An 11,866-nucleotide genomic window follows, 5' to 3' on the forward strand; every position below is an offset into this window, starting at 1 on the left:
GAAAGCACACAATGTTAATGAACAGAGTGCCTTAAAAACACTAAATGAGAGGTGGAAACTCTCCTCTGAGGGACTGCAGAAGACAGAGGAGAAGAAGGAGCTGAGTGGTCCCAAGTCCCATGATCTTGTAATTTCACCAGTGTCAACCTATGGCCAGAAAATGATGAGTCGTTCCTCTGCAATGTAGCAATGACCCTAAAATCCCCTGGTCCACTTGAATTCTCAATAAACTTATCTCTTTTATAGCCAGTAATTTTTTCAACACTAAGGTTTTATTTTCAGAAGGTTAACTGTGGAGGAGTCAGAGGAAAACCACAGGATACATTTTTTTTTAAATCATAGTTTACACGCTACCTTATCCCAAAACTGTATTGTCCCTCTGGTTGCCCACGAGCCTACTATGAACCTGTACCGAAGCATGGGTTCCCGAAATCAGGCCTTATTTATTTTCTTTGCAAGGAGAAATAATGGTGAAGTTTGGCCTGTGAATTTCACTTCCTTCTTCCCTCCTTGCACTTACTTACATTTTTCTAGATGGACATCCCTGACACCCAGATTGCTTTCTCAGGCTATCACAATCCAACCATTAGCCTAATTGCCATGCCAAGATAGTGTCTGATACTCCACGGAGTGCAGCAACAGAAAGAAGTGCAGGACAAAAGGGAGCAGAACCGAAATACAGAGAAAGAGCATCTGGGGAGTCTTGGGCAAGAAAGCCTAGAAACTGCTGATTTGATTTGGGTCAGGCCCATGGTATACAACAATGAGGGAATACATTTTAAATAATACAAACAAATCTCATACCTTAAAAAAAGAGAAAGGCCATGAATCAGATAGACTTTTCTTTGAGCCATATTTCATATGAACTTAAGAAATAGAAAGGATGAAGCCACATGGAAAGGGATCCCCCACATAAGTGGGTGGAGAATTGTACCCTTCAGTGCTTATCATGAGTGCCTGAGGAAGCAGGAAAGTGGCTTGCTTGGAACTGCAGAAAGTCAGATTCTTCCATAAACATGAGAGACAGGTCTGGGGTCTCAAGTCTGCAAGGTAGCAATGTGGGTTAAAATACAAAGCAAAAGTCTGGATTTATGCAGAGTAGTAAAATGTAATAATTAAAATGGTCAATATTTATTTGGTGCTTTACATTTTAAAAATATCCTCCACCTTCATTGCCTCATTTGATCCTCAGAACTCCACCACGAGGGAGGTTCTATACTAAATTCATTCAAAATTGTCTAGTGGAATCTTTGCTTTAAATGTCCTAAACCATTTCTATTAGATTCACTTGAATTGTAGCCCCAAGTCAAGCATTGTAAGACCCAATCTCTAGGAGCTAGTTTGAGTCTCATACCTGAAACTCCCATAGGAAACCTTGGTCAGACTCTATGTCCCAATTTTGCATTCATAAAATATTTTCTCATTTCACAGTTGAGAGTACTAGAGCCCAGAGACATCAGATTTTTTGCCCAAAATAACATGTCCTGAAATACAAATAGAGGTCTTTTGATTCTGGAACTATCTTTTGTCCCTTGCACCAGGCTTTCTCTTATGGCACGCTTGCAGATTCTATTTGGCTACAGTGGAAGTTCCTGGTACAAGGCCTTACTCTCTGAAAGCAACCACAGAATATGTGCTGAATTAGTTAAAATGAAGGAAAGCTTTCGGCAGTTTCTCAGGGTCCTACTTGCGTCATCTGTAAGGTCAGAAATGAGGCACTCCTGCATGGCCTGAGTCTATGGGCCCGAAATTGGGTTCAGCAGTCACTTAAAACACCACCGCGTGAGAAAAGTAACAATTTCCATTAATTCTGACCCAACTGTTTCCCTGGCTTATGGTATCATGATGCAGACATGGTTAGGCTAACAATTAAAATAATAACCGAAATTTGCCCTCCCCACACACATCCCAGTGAAGCCCCTGTAAAGTCTCCCCAGGACATTTCTGGGAGTGTGAGGAGCTGTCTTAGGTGTGTCTCTTCGATGGCTGTGAGCTCTAGGGCTTTCCTTCTTCACCAACACACCACTCTGCCGCCAATGTTCATAGAGCCTTCAGTGCCACCTGAAACAGACCTTGACACACCAACACTACCAGCCACAGTACTAGGGCACGCTGTCCTCCCCACAGAGGCAAAGAGATCATTCTGCTCCACACTGTGTCACACTGAGTTACTGCAGATCCCTTTACCCCTGCCTCTCATGATCTCACAGAGACCTTCCAGCTTTTCCTATCTCACCCCAATGCCTTAGTCCATGTATCCTAGAAAACAGTGAGGCTAAGGGAACACATCACCACATGAAAACTCCAATGTGAAAATCTCTACCCTCCCGTTAAGCAAGCCTGGTGGCCCACCAACTTCTCAACCTCATTAGACAAGCCCAGATATGTCTCAGTGCCCTCTAGGCCCAGCCTGGACCCTCCCTCCTGGATCCTCAAACAGTTACAAATGCAATGGCTGAGGCTAAAGTTCTCTCACTCCCTGGGCCACAGATTGCTAACTGGGATATCCGTTCCCTTGTTGCTCCACTTTAAGCCTGACCTTGATATTCATCTTACCCACAGTTCTCTGAAAATTTTGGAGCACTGTGCTATAAGTTGTTCTCTGCTCCAGGTAGGAACTTCCTCCAGAGATGGACCTGCCTTTGATTAGAGGGTTCTAAACTGCTCCAGGCCCCACTCTCAACCAGGACTTCCAAAATTTGGAGTGCATTCAGAGAGACGTTGAAGGACCATTAAATATTTAAAGCACTGAGAATATTGGAGGAAAACAAAAGGCTCTGGGGTCACTGGCAGCATCCTGCAAGAGAATGAACATGAGTTTTATAATCAGAGAGACCTACATTTAAATCCCAGATTTATCTTAACAGTAGTGTGACCATGAGCATTTACTTTGCTTTTCTAAGTTCCAGTTTTCTCACATCTGAGATGAAAATTAAATGTACTTTTTTGATTCCCCATGTTGCCTAATATCTAATGAGAGATATTAGAAACAATGGGAATTTTTTACGTGTGTATAATAGAAGCCCATTTATTCTTGCTCACAATTAAAGGAATGTTGACTTTAGAAGTTTGGAAAATAGTGGAACTAAAATTCTTGTTTTATAGAAATGATAGAGAAAATGCTCTGCCCTCCACCCAAACATAGGCCTATCACTATGTGGGAACCCCTGAACTTAAAGATTTCTCAGAGTCTTGAAATACAGAAATGTTAAGATTTGTCAAATCAACTGTCTTACACCAAATAGTTCCTCCCCTCCACCTTCTAGTAGCTTCAAGATGTGAATCTATGTGATAATATATAATGATCTTGCATTTTAGGATAATGTTTAACAATTTTAAGATTAGCAAATAAATTCAATTTCAGATTAGCAAGCAAAGTTTTAAATTAAGCATAGGCTGAGTGCAGTGGCTCATGCCTGTAATCTCAGCACTTTGGAAGACTGAGGCGGGCGGATCACGAGGTTAAGGAGTTCAGGACCAGCCTGACCAACATAGCGAAACCCTGTCTCTACCAAAAAAAAAAAAAAAAAAAATCGCCGGGTGTGGTGGCGAACTCCTGTAATCCCAGCTACTGGGGAGGCAGAGGCAGGAGAATCACTAGAACCCGGGAAGTGGAGGTTGCAATGAACTGAGATCACGCCACTGCACTCCAGCCTGGGTGACAGAGCAAGACTCCATCTCAAACAAATAAAATAAAATAAAAATAAAAATTAACAAGCATTCCTTTCTGTATTCTGAATTTAAGTCTATCTTATTTTTACCACTGTAGGACAGAGGAAAAAAGACTATACATATGTATGTATGTGTGTATGTATGTTATGCATGCGTGTATGTATATATACACATGCATGCATATGTATATACACATACACAGATACATATGTAATACACATACGTATATGTGTGTACATAGGTGTGTGTCCTGGTAGTCACAATTTATATTAAGATAGAAAGAAAATCCCATTATAGTTGATCAGTACTTTTCTTGAGGTTTCCTTTGAAGTAAATGGCTTTGTTGTACAAACTTACTTTTTGATTTATTTGCAAGGTACACTTTGTATGTGAAAGACCATATAAAAGAAAAGAAACTCTCATAAAGATGAAACAATATTCTTGCTATAGGAATAAAATTTTGCTTGAATTATTTTTATATTATTTTATAATTATATATAAAACAAATAAAATATAAATTAAATATTTTGTATTTGCTTAAATTATTATATTATTACATTATAAGTAAATAAATATAGCAAATTATATTATAGGGAATGAATAATATTGGAAACTGGCAAATTGTCCTGAGTTGTGATAAGTTAATAAGATGCATATTGGTGGTCATCTTAAGATCCTGCCTGCTGTTAGAATAAATGAGTTAGACATCCCGCAGGGACCTCCAGTACTTCTCCACCCTTTACCCTGGGAGGATCAGCTGAAGCGATGTACCAGGAGAAATACACACTAGATGTGTTCCGAAGTTCCCCCTGTACACTAACCACTTTACTATTTGGGGGTCATAGAGCTCTTTAAGCTAGGATAAATATGCCAGGTATAAATAAATATGATTTAAGACATACATGGCATTGATTCTCCTCCAAACTCATAAATTTTATAATTTTTTTTCTCTCCATAAAGGAGAGGCTAACCAGTTTCAGACACAGGTTTTAAGGAAGAAGTGAGGTTTTCTTTTCTAAAGGTCTTCGACACTATTGTGGTTATGATATAAATTTTAAACTGAAAATTGAAAGAATTCATTATCCATAAAACGCCCATGGCATTTCCAGGAACACTTTTAAATTGCTACAGTATAAGTTGAATGTGTATTTATGCATTTATCAGGGACTATTCTCCCTTGTTAACTAGACTGAGAAAAGGCAATAAAGTATTCAGCCGCCTAGTGAAGTCTTTCTGATAAAGAATTCAGCTATAACAGCTACTCGACCAACAAATGTCTTATTCAGGGACAACTTTAGAAACTCTTAGCTCACAAATTATTGATAAAAATTTATCTACTAAAGAATTGGAAATGAATGAAAATGGAAACATCTCAAATTTGTCTAAATAATCAAAGACCAGGGTTTCATTGTCTTTTTCAGTAGAGAAGCTTTTATTAACCAACTCCCTTTGTTCAGTATTTACTTTGCGTTCTCTCAAGTCACAAGATTTCTCTTTTGGAAATTTTATTAGTTTAGACCAAAAGAGTCCGATAGTGCTGCTTGAAGATTTCATAACCATCTGAAGGAGCCCATGTAGCTTTGAAAGGCAGCTCTTAGAAGAGGGCTGGGCATTTTACTAAAGAGCTGTGAAGAAAGGCCCACAGTACCTTCCAAAAACTTGCCTGATAAACTGCAGTAAATCAGGACTCAACGCACAATTATGTTGATGTCAGGTGATACAAGAGCACAAATACTGAAAATCACCAGATAGCCTCAAAATATTGCTTGGATAATTGGTTTTGAGCTTCTCTCTTTCCAAGACTTTTTTTTTTAGAGCTGCTAAACACTAATAAAATAAAAGTAAAATAATAAAATAATCTAAGTGGTTAAGTTGAGCTTCTCTTCATGTCTGAATTACTAAAAGGAAAAAGAGGACAACGTATGTGAAAAGGAGAATAAAGGAACTAGATAATCCGTGTCTGAAATCAAGCTATGAATAATTTGAAAAATATGAAGGTAAAACTGAACATAGGACTGGGAATGATTTTTTTCTTATACAAATCTTAATATTCAATGATGTAAAAACACTGTATCCTATAGCTCATTATTTTAAAATTTAAAGCCTATGTTAGTTATGTTAATTGTTGCTAATTGAATGGAGGTCAACTTTTGATCTCACACTTTGCCAAAAAATAAATAAATAAATATTTAGTTCCAGTATATTCAGAAAACCGTTTTTTCCAGCCTCACTACAACTCCAGTGGTTTTACATATTTTGGTAAATGTGAGTGAACACTTCCCTAATCACTTTTAGTCACAGTCATCCCTCTGTGCTTCTGAAGTCATCAGTTCTGAAGTTATCCTTTATTTGACACTTTGCACACATTGTTACTTTGTAATTTTTCTTATAAATTGTTTCTGTCAGGGCACAGTGGCTCACGCCTGTAATCCCAACACCTTGGGAGGCCAAGGCAGGCAGATCACTTGAGGTCAGGAGTTCAAGACCATCCTGGCCAACATGGTGAAACTGTCTCTACTAAAAATACAAATATCAGCCAGGTATGGTGGCACATGCCTGTAATCCCAACAACCTGAGAGGCTGAGGCAGGAGAATCTCCGGAATTCGGGAGGTGGAGGTTGCAGTGAGCCTCTGAGATCGCACCACTGCACTCTACCCTGGCCGACAGGGTGAGACCCCATCTCAAAAAAAAAAAAAAAAAAAACCGTAAACATTGTTTCATTTTCCTTGTATATATATCATGCCTTCCTAAATATCATTCAAGCTTTTCAAGATCAAAAGCAGAGTCTTGTTATATCCCAAGCACATAGACCTAAGTGTTCTCCAAAGGCTAGGGTCCCATATGTGTGGAACAGAGAAACTCAAGGTCATTTCTCAAGGGGATCCCATTTCAGAGCCCCTGAAACAACATTGACCTACCAAGATGCTCTCAGGTGAGCCCAAGTAAGAGAGTGCAGTAGACTCTGAATGTTGACCTTAAACTTCCTGTTTTGTTTTCTACTTCTAATGCATTATTTCTAATATCATTTCCCAGGCCATGGTACCTAGGAAAGTCCAATAAGAAAGTGGGCTCAGACGTCCCTGCATCATCTTCTTGGCCACTTCCCACATGCTCTGGTGTCTGGTGGTGCATGGATTAGACAGGTATTTTATGCTTTTCTTTTCTTCTCTCACCCCATTATCAATTTTCATATTAACAAGGTCATCATGTGCTTCTCACTAAAGGAAGAGTTCAGGAATGGAACTGGAAATGCCCAAGTGAATTCATTTCTTCAGTTTTCAATGAATTGTGGAGCCCTCCCATGTATTAGTTAGAGTTCCAGGCATTAGGATTGCAATAAGGAACATAGCAAACAAGGTTCCTGCTCCCATGAATCTTCCGTTCTAGCAGGGAGTGGCTGACATGGCAGAAAACAAAAAATAAGCGAGCACAAAAAATGAACAAGAGATAGTGCTTAATAACCATATATGTTCCAAATAAAATAAAACAGAATGATGTAGTGAAAATGAGTGTTGGTGTGTGTGCTAATTTAGGCAAAGAGGCCTGGTAAGACCTTGCTGAGAAATAAGCATTTAGATGGAGGTCAGACTGATGTGAAGGAGCCAGCCCCAGGGGTTCACGGAGCAGAGAATACGCTGCTGAAGAAAGGGAAAGTGTCTGACAGAGCTTTGGATATAAAGAACAGAGAGAAAGCCCATGTAGCTGTAACATGCTGAGTAATGGGCAGAGTGTACGGGATGAAGTCAAAGAAGACAAGCCAGGGGATGCAGGGCCTCATTCCCTCGGAAATAACTTGGGATTTTATCCTAACTATGGTAGAAATCCAGTGGAGGGTACAGAACAGATGTGACATACATAGATTTAACTTTTTAAAAACTTTTTTAAAGATCTCTCTGGCTGATATGTGGAAATGATCTGGGTTGAGACAGGGACCAGTGTGGAAACTGGGATATGCCATCCCAACAGTCAACCTGGCTTAAACTAAAGCGAACATCGAGATAAAGAAGAGTTGGTGATTTCAGAATACGTTTTGCCGGTGATGCTGGAGAATGGAAGACAGAGTAAATGGCAAAAAGAATCAAGGATAGCTTTTGAGGTTTGCACTGAGAAACTGGTATTGAAATGGGAAAGAAACAGACCTGGGAGAGGTAGAGGTAGAAAGCTGTGTGGCTGTGCCAAGTTTCAGGTGATTGTTACACTTCTGGGCAAAAATTTCAAGTCCAGAGAGCCCGTTCAGAGACTGATAAAATGATTTCAATGATCAGCATTTTCATCTTTGGGACAATAGTCATGGAGGGGGCAGAAATAAACCATGTTCCCTTCCTTGAGGAGCCAACAGAACGTTGGAGAGACAGACATGACCATAGCTAAATGTTATAGTTAATATTTTCTGGCAATTGCTCTAACAGGCCCCAAGGAAAGCACTTTGGGAACATTAAAAGGAAGTTACTTACTTGATTCATGTTGCCTTTAACATCCCACTGCTAAGTTGTTCTGCTCTGCTCATCCTTAAAACATCTCTACCTTCAACTTTGGTTCTTTTGGGCCAGAGTCTGTAACTCTTCCCGGCTCATCATTTTGAAAAGGCCACTAGAAGAAATTGAAATTATTTTTCCATGACTAATTCTTCAAGATCATCAACATTTAATAGAGTCAAAACTGTCTGTGACAGGGTGGTTGGATCGAGCTTCTTCCATGGACCTCCAGATTTTATGTTTTAGAGGCTTTCAAATACTTTTGTAGGTCGTATACTAAAGCACAGCCTTAAATAAATTGTAGCAGCTTTTAACACAACCTTAATACTATTCTGTTTAAAGTGTAAGTGTCTAGGACCATATAATCTTTGGTGCTTAAATTCTTAAAGCACCCTACAGCTCCTGATGTAACATTTTTGTACACAATTTCTTTATTCAATGAATGCTTTACAAGTATTCAAGAAAGTGAGAGGTGGTGAAACAAATTACAAAAAATAAAGTTTAACTTAATGCAAAACAATTTTTAACTCCTCGTGCTTTTTTTAACATAAGGTTTAAGTGTGCCTTAATATATGTAATGATAACCATTGCAGACTCTGAAGTCAAGAGTCTAGAAACTCACTGGTAAAAATTTTCATCATGGGCCGGGCGCGGTTGGCTCACACCTGTAATCCCAGGACTTTGGGAGGGTGAGGCAGGCGGATCACAAATTCAGGAGATGGAGACCATCCTGGCCAACCTGGTAAAACCCCATCTCTACTAAAAATACAAAAATTAGCTGGGCGTGGTGGTGCATGCCTTTAATCCCAGCTACTCAGGAGGCTGAGGCGGGAGAATCGCTTGAACCCAGGAGTCAGAGGTTGCAGTGAGCTGAGATGGTGCCACTGCACTCCAGCCTGGTGACAGAGCGAGACTCCATCTAAAAAAATCAAAAAACAAAAAACAAAAAACTTACATCATGAGTGGGCAGGCTTTAGAAAGAGTTGCAACAGGATACTGAGCAAATACACACACATACACAAACACATCCATACAATGTAAACACATGCCAAACTGTGGATGGTACTTACTTATAAATAATAAGTCTAAAAGAACATGTCTGATTGATAGATAAATAACTATAGATTCCAATCAAAAATAATTTTTCAAGGAGCTATGTTGTTTTGTTTTGTTTTGTTTTTTTCAGTAGAAAACTGAGTTTTGCTAAGGCTCAGTGCCATTTCCAAACCCCCTGCCAGCCCAGGGTCTTGTGTTCTGCCTCATCTCAGGGGTTATCCTTTATTAGAGCATCCTAGGATGTCAGACCTAGAAAGAACCTCAGAGATTATCCATGTTGGCCACCATGTCCACCCATACGCATGTACTTACTCCATTCACACTCTTCATTCTCCTAGGAGCTGTTGCTGTGGTTCATTGGGTGAGTTTGGCTCCAGGATGTGCTTCCTCGGGGAACTGCCCTCAGGGAAGCCAAGGAAAATCCAATCCAGAGGAAGCCATAATCTGCCCCAGCTCCATCCTGTGAAAGAATGTGGCCCTGCTGTTGGGGAGCTGGGGGATGACACGAAGTTCTGAAGGGCAAATATGACCAACTCCTTTTCTCAGCCTCTACCAAAACAAGCCTCCACTCTTCATTTATTTCTCAGAATCTGGAAGTCAGCTCAAGAAACAGAGGCATCTGCTCCCATTTAAAAACAAGTTAGAGTATTAGATTCAGCTTTTTTTTTTAAGAGCTTTAAATGTGGAGAAAAGCCTTTGTTTAATCACATCAAGTCTGTGTCACAGGCTGAAAAATGCCAGGAAATTCCAAGCTAAAGGCAGATACTTCATCTATAACTCATGCCACAGGGCTTTTTTTTTTTTTTAATTCTTTCCTATGCTTGCAAAGGCTGAAGCATCAGAAAAACTGATTTTTTTTTTTTGGTCTTGTCAGTTCATGTCATAACCTTGGCATTACTCTCTGTCTTTTTTTAATTTAATAAGGATATGAGATTATACTGATCCTATTCTATTTCTTGTTAGTGCTGAACAAGCACTTCTGGCGCTCACAACTCAAATTCCTGCCATGTCGCTCTGTGCCTTAGTATGTTTGGCTATGAAGTAAAGCATCTTGACCTATCATTTATCTTTAAGGCCTGAGAAAAAATTATTTTAGCATTCCTGCTCTTAGCTCATATATATAAATCTGTGATCAATGACACATCTGCAGCTCTGAAGTTAGCAGAAAACTATGAAGAACAAAAAGAGCAGAGGGGATAGAGTGGGATAAGGTAGGGGTGGGTGGAGGGGGCAGTAAAAATCAACAAAACCCACCAGCAGAAGAGTATTAAATCTCCTGCTTTATGCCCAGCCATGGGTTTTGGATTTTATAAATGGGATGAAGAATGTATGTAACCCCAAAAATATGTAAGTCTTTCTCCTTTAAATGTGGAAAGTGTTCATTTTTCAATCTAAGTGCCCTGAATTTCTGTATTGCTTTTAGAGTTGTGTGGTACATAATAAAAATATGGAGCCTGCCCCAGACATAGCACAGCTCACGTTTTCAGGGATTTGAAAGCTTGATCACTCCAACTGTCTGTGAATAAAAGGGAAAAAATGAAGCATTAACACCAGGCATACCCTTTCCTGATTATGATCGTCAGTCATTATAACAGAAGAACAAAGCATGCTAGAGAACAGTGTCAGGAAGATGGCTTTAGTGAAATAAAGTATGCTCTGTAACAAATTAAATGTTAAGATCAGTTTCCAATCAATTAGTAAGTACTTATGAAGGGTTAACCAACTAACTACATGTTTCATTTAGTCTAAATAGAAACCGTAAGATCTGCTTTCAATGTGCTTTCAACCTAGTTTCAGTATGACAGTATAGAATATAGAATATAGGGTACAGGATAGTGCATATGTAGCCACCAGGACTTGGAATCCATGTATAGGAACCGTTCACGAAAACACCACAACCACTCCTGCAGTAGTACATCTGTGACTTCCCTGGTACAGGCTTGGTTTTAAATCTCACTTTAACTCACTCTTTCAATGATATTTACTGTGTGCCCTGCTGTATGTTAGTTTCTGTGGTGCACACAAGTGATGCAGCAGTGGAAGTGAAATAGATACAATGCGTCCCCTCACTGAGCTTTACAGGATAGCACATGACACATATATGATCAATCACACAAGTTTACAATCCCAAATTGTTATACAAATATGAGGTAATGAAGACAGTACTGTCTAATGAGGACCCAATTTAGACTGGAGGCTCAGGGAAAGGATCTGTAAGACGGAAGCCAGGGAAAATATCATCAGGTCTGCTGGATAGTCACAGGGCACCGGAGTGATCAGAGGCAAAGAACATGACTTACAGGCCAAAGAAAAAAAAAGAAAGGTGCAACACTTTGGATTGAAATGATCTTGACCATGTATCAACCTGCCTGAGGCCCAATCTTCTCATTAGTGGAGGCGAATATATCAATACCTCCCATAGATTTATGTTAGAAAATAAATAACTAATATCTTTACTGGTACAGCAGAATATCCTGGGAAAAATTACTGAAATTATACCAAAGCCATCCAATGCCTACTGAGGAGCACCACAGACATAATAGGGGAAAATATACAAAATGTTTAATAAGGAAGAAACAATCCTGAAGAGTAAAGAAAAGATGTGATGTCTGCAGTGGGAGATAATTAATGGTGGGGCCAATAGGGGACAGCACTTTTTTTT

General features: G+C 39.4%; 1 long non-coding RNA gene across 1 annotated transcript; it reads right to left on the bottom strand.

Moving 5' to 3' along the window:
* Positions 1-252: 252 nt before the first annotated feature.
* On the bottom strand, positions 253-9,943 carry LOC129534107 (uncharacterized). The gene is made up of 3 exons (XR_010134343.1): positions 9,517-9,943; positions 8,128-8,263; positions 253-2,797 (listed from the first exon to the last, which is right to left on the bottom strand). It is a non-coding gene; the product is annotated as an uncharacterized lncRNA (long non-coding RNA).
* Positions 9,944-11,866: the final 1,923 nt, after the last annotated feature.

Source organism: Gorilla gorilla, chromosome 5 (assembly GCF_029281585.2).
Source record: "Gorilla gorilla gorilla isolate KB3781 chromosome 5, NHGRI_mGorGor1-v2.1_pri, whole genome shotgun sequence".
NCBI lineage: Eukaryota > Metazoa > Chordata > Mammalia > Primates > Hominidae > Gorilla > Gorilla gorilla.